The sequence below is a fragment of the Salvelinus alpinus genome, chromosome 9 (assembly GCF_045679555.1).
Source record: "Salvelinus alpinus chromosome 9, SLU_Salpinus.1, whole genome shotgun sequence".
Classification (NCBI taxonomy): Eukaryota; Metazoa; Chordata; class Actinopteri; order Salmoniformes; family Salmonidae; genus Salvelinus; species Salvelinus alpinus.
In genome coordinates this window covers 9402666-9408165 of record NC_092094.1, presented here as the reverse complement: position 1 = coordinate 9408165, position 5500 = coordinate 9402666, and positions in this window count along the sequence as shown.

The window sequence follows — 5500 nt, the reverse complement described above, 5'->3', positions numbered from 1 at the left end:
GTATCACACAGATATGGTATCATTATTTATGTCAGAGAGGCAGGCTGATGCTTGAAAATCATATTGTTGAATGTTACAATACTTTGGGGATTTCCCTCCTCCTCCATCACCGGTGGCTTTGATTCTACATGACAGATCCCGTTGCCAAAAATAGGTGGTAGGGAATCCTTGGTGATATGAGTTACGTAATGAGAAGCAGTTCACAAAAAAGAAACAAAAAAACGTTTTTAACTCTGTCTCCTTCAGGCAGTGCTACAGCAGACAGAAGATGGCTGTTTTCAAATCTCTTCGTGCTACTGGTGCTCCTGTTTTAGTACGGAAGAAGATCTAGCTAATTAACGCGTATAACGAGTCAAAATCCATGATTACACTGAGCTAGGTAGGTAATTAAATCAATTACATACTGTCAACAACACTCATCCAGTACATGTGGTGTATGTATGTGTGGTGTTTGTGTGTGTGTATGTGTGGTGTGTGTGTATGTGTGGTGTGTGTGTGTGGGGTGTGTGTGTGTGTATGTGGTGTGTATGTGTGGTGTGTGTGTGTGTGTGTGTGTGTGTGTGTGTGTGTGTGTGTGTGTGTGTGTGTGTGTGTGTGTGTGTGTGTGTGTGTATGTGCTGTGTGTATGTGTATGTGTGGTGTGTGTGTGTGTGTATGTGTGGTGTGTGTGTATGTGGTGTGTATGTGTGGTGTGTGTGTGTGTATGTGTGGTGTGTGTGTGTGTGTATGTGTGGTGTGTGTGTATGTGTGTGTGTGTGTGTGTGTGTATGTGTGGTGTGTGTGTGTGTGTGTATGTGTGGTGTGTGTGTATGTGTGGTGTGTGTGTGTGTGTATGTGTGGTGTGTGTGTGTGTATGTGTGTTGGTGTGTGTGTGTGTGTGTGTATGTGTATGTGTATGTGTATGTGTATGTGTATGTGTGGTGTGTGTGTATGTGTGGTGTGTGTGTGTATGTGGTGTGTGTGTGTGTGTGTATGTGTGGTGTGTGTGTGTGAGCATGTGTGTGTGTGTCCACTCACTGTGCATTCAAATGACCTTGAACCCTAGCCTTCTACAATTAGCTGGCGCACGAGGGAGAAAATGATGTCTGCTGTCTGACGAATGCTGCTCGCTTTCCATGGTGCTGAAAATAACAACCGTTGAAAAGGCTTTTGCCATGGTCTGTGACGACAAATGGCCAATCTCAAGGGAGCTGTTCTGTTTGTTATACCTTTTCCCCACTGTCTGACCTTAACCCGAACCTTAACCACACTTCTAACCTTATGCCTAACCCTACCCTTGAATTAAGAACAAAAATCACTTTTTTTATGCGATATAGGCCTTGCCAATTTAGATTTTGTGGCTGTGCTATCTAGTGGAAACCCTTTTCCCTAATGTCTGCCTTGGCTGGTTGCAGGTGCATTCATCTCCCAGTCTGATAATTCACACTAGGCAGCAACACATGCTCTCAGCTTCACAGGCACGCGCTGCCACAGCTGTCTTGAATACTGCGTGGAGCCAGCACAGCCCGCGCTACGTCAGACTAGCTGCTTCTCTCTCTCTCTCTCTCTCTTTCTCTCTCTCTCGCTCTCTCTCTCTCTCTCACTCCCACTAGAGAATACTGCGTGGAGCCATGACAGCCAGCACAGCCAGCACAGCCAGCGCAACGTCAGACTAGCTACTTCTTTCTCTCGCTCTCTCTCTCTCTCTTTCTCTCTCTCTCTCTCTCTCTCTCTCTCTCTCTTCTCTCTCTCTCTCTCTCTCTCTCTCTCTCTCTCTCTCTCTCTTTCTCTCTCTCTCTCTCTCTCTTTCTCTCTCACTCTCTCTCTCTCTCTCTCACTCCCACTAGAGAATACCGCGCGGAGCCAGCACGGCCAGCACAGCCCACGCTACGTCAGACTAGCTGCTTCTCGCTCTCTCTCTCTCTCTAGAGAAGCGGGAGTCAGTGTTTTGTATTATAGAACACATGACAGACATTGGTTGTGGTTATTTTAGAGAGAGAACGAAGGAAGCAGTGCTGTAGGCTGCAGGCTTCAGCGTAGCCTCCTCACTGTACAACAAGTCACGAGTCACGACCATTCACAATATCATTAGGTTTAGTCTACTTACCACATATAATAGAGGTTTATGGATTTACTACACTGGATTATATTTAGTTTATTATATTTCTATGCCTCTAGCCATATAAAGGCAATATAGGTATTACCGAAGGATCCCAATTCATCTAAATGGTGCATAATGAGATGTGTTTATGTTCTCTAGGAGGCTGATGAACAACCTGTTCAGTGAATGAATCTTCATCTAAGCATCAACAAAACGTCCCAGAACCTTCCGTTTTAATCCTTCAATTCACTCTCGGTTCCTGCTACTACCAATGAATCAATCAATCAAATGTGTTTTATAAAGTCTTTTTAAAATGTTTTACATGATTTCTGAATCATTAACCCATATTTTATACCTGACGATTATATCTGGTATTGTCCCCAAGGTTTGGAAGGCAGCCCATGTACTCCCCCTTCACAGAGGTGGTGACCCTTGTGACCTAAATAATTACCGGCCTATTTCTAAACCTTCTTGCCTAGTTAAAATATTAGAATCTTCTAATTGTGTGGCCCGCCACAGGAGTCGCTGGAGCGCGATGAGACAAGGATATCCCTCCGCTCTCTCCACTGGCTTCCAGTTGAAGCTCGCATCCGCTACAAGACCATGGTGCTTGCCTACGGAGCTGTGAGGGGAACGGCACCTCCGTACCTTCAGGCTCTGATCAGGCCCTACACCCAAACAAGGGCACTGCGTTCATCCACCTCTGGCCTGCTCGCCTCCCTACCTCTGAGGAAGTACAGTTCCCGCTCAGCCCAGTCAAAACTGTTCGCTGCTCTGGCACCCCAATGGTGGAACAAACTCCCTCACGACGCCAGGTCAGCGGAGTCAATCACCACCTTCCGGAGACACCTGAAACCCCACCTCTTTAAGGAATACCTAGGATAGGATAAAGTAATCCTTCTAACCCCCCCCCCCCTTAAAAGAGTTAGATGCACTATTGTAAAGTGGTTGTTCCACTGGATATCATAAGGTGAATGCACCAATTTGTAAGTCGCTCTGGATAAGAGCGTCTGCTAAATGACTTAAATGTAAAATGTAAATGTAATTAATTCTCAGCTAAGATCTTTCTTATCTTTGAAATGTATTCTAAATGTACATCAGTCAGGTTTTAGACCAGGTCATAGCATTATCTCTGCTGCATCCCTAGTTATAAATGATGTGGTTAACTGTGTGGATAAAAGGTAACATTGTGCTGCCCTCTTCATTGACCTGTCAAAAGGCTTTCGATACTGTTGACCACTCACTGCTAATACAGAGACGGCATGTAACTGGTTTAAAAATCACTTGACATATAGAACTCAATGTATATCTACCGACGGTGTTAAATCAGGTTTCCTGGATATTACAAAAGGTGTCCCGCAAGGGTCAATCTTCAGTCCTGTACTTTTTACTGTTTACATTAACAATATCTATTTGTCTGTAAAAAAAACTTTAACCTGCACTTGTATGTCAATGATAGTGTTTTGTATGCTATTGCCCCCACAGTTGAGCAGGCTCTATCTGAACTACAGTCTGCCTTCACTGTATTACAGAAAACTTTTTTTTATTTTTATTTTTTTATTTAATTTAATTTTATCCCCTTTTCTCCCCAATTTTCGTGGTATCCAATCGCTAGTAATTACTATCTTGTCTCATCGCTACAACTCCCGTACGGGCTCGGGAGAGACGAAGGTCGAAAGTCATGCGTCCTCCGAAGCACAACCCAACCAAGCCGCACTGCTTCTTAACACAGCGCGCCTCCAACCCGGAAGCCAGGGGGGGGCGGGTGCACGGTGTTTCCTCCGACACATTGGTGCGGACCAATGTGTCGGAGGAAACACCGTGCACCTGGCTCCCTTGGTTAGCGCGCACTGCGCCCGGCCCGCCACAGGAGTCGCTGGAGCGCGATGAGACAAGGATATCCCTACCGGCCAAACCCTCCCTAACCCGGACGACGCTAAGCCAATTGTGCGTCGCCCCACGGACCTCCCGGTCGCGGCCGGCTGCGACAGAGCCTGGGCGCGAACCCAGACTCTGGTGGCGCAGCATAGCACTGCTCTAGACCACTGCGCCACCCGGGAGGCCCCTCAGAAAAACTTTATTGACCTGAAATTAGTATTGAATGCAGGTAAAAACTAAGTATATGTTGTTCTCTAGAGCACATACAAAAAACTCTGATGATTTAAGCATATGTAATTTAGATGGTGTACATATTGATCATGTCTGTGCTTACAAATATCTGGGCATCTGGAAAGATGAAAAGCTGTCTTTTAAAAAGCATATGAGTAGGTTAAGAAGCTGAAAATAGAAATGAGCTTCTTCTATAGAAATAGGTCCTGCTTCTCAAATAATAGGAATCAGACGTTCCTATTGGTCCTAGACTATGGCGACATCATCTGTATGAAGGCAGCTGCCACTTCATTAAAGCTGTTAGATGCAGTTTATCATAGAGCACTGCGCTTTATTACGGAGACAATTTTAGTACTCATCACTGCATTCTCTATCAGAAAGTCGGTTGGCCCTCTGTGATGTCATCACTGCATTCTCTATCAGAAAGTTGGTTGGCCCTCTGTGATGTCATCACTGCATTCTCTATCAGAAAGTTGGTTGGCCCTCTGTGATGTCATCACTGCATTCTCTATCAGAAAGTTGGTTGGCCCTCTGTGATGTCATCACTGCATTCTCTATCAGAAAGTTGGTTGGCCCTCTGTGATGTCATCACTGCATTCTCTATCAGAAAGTTGGTTGGCCCTCTGTGATGTCATCACTGCATTCTCTATCAGAAAGTTGGTTGGCCCTCTGTGATGTCATCACTGCATTCTCTATCAGAAAGTTGGTTGGCCCTCTGTGATGTCATCACTGCATTCTCTATCAGAAAGTTGGTTGGCCCTCTGTGATGTCATCACTGCATTCTCTATCAGAAAGTTGGTTGGCCCTCTGTGATGTCTTCACTGCATTCTCTATCAGAAAGTTGGTTGGCCCTCTGTGATGTCATCACTGCATTCTCTAGCAGAAAGTTGGTTGGCCCTCTGTGATGTCATCACTGCATTCTCTATCAGAAAGTTGGTTGGCCCTCTGTGATGTCATCACTGCATTCTCTATCAGAAAGTTGGTTGGCCCTCTTCGATGTCACGTAGGTTAATACATTGCTATGTTTTCATTTGTAAAAACCCTTTAACAGAAAGTCTCACTTTACATTATTACTCAACTTTACCCGTTAGAGTGATCTCACCCGGTCTTAGGGATGGCTAAGTCTGGAATGTTGGAATGTTGTCTGGAATGTTGTTAAATGTGATGTTGTGGTGCCTCTAGGTCAATTCAGAACGCTGATTCAGGACCTTATTACTGATCGATGTGTTTGTTTTTTTATCACCGTGTTTCTCTTTCTACTTGCATTTATATTAAATGTGTATATTTTCTGTTATTTATGTAATTCAGGGT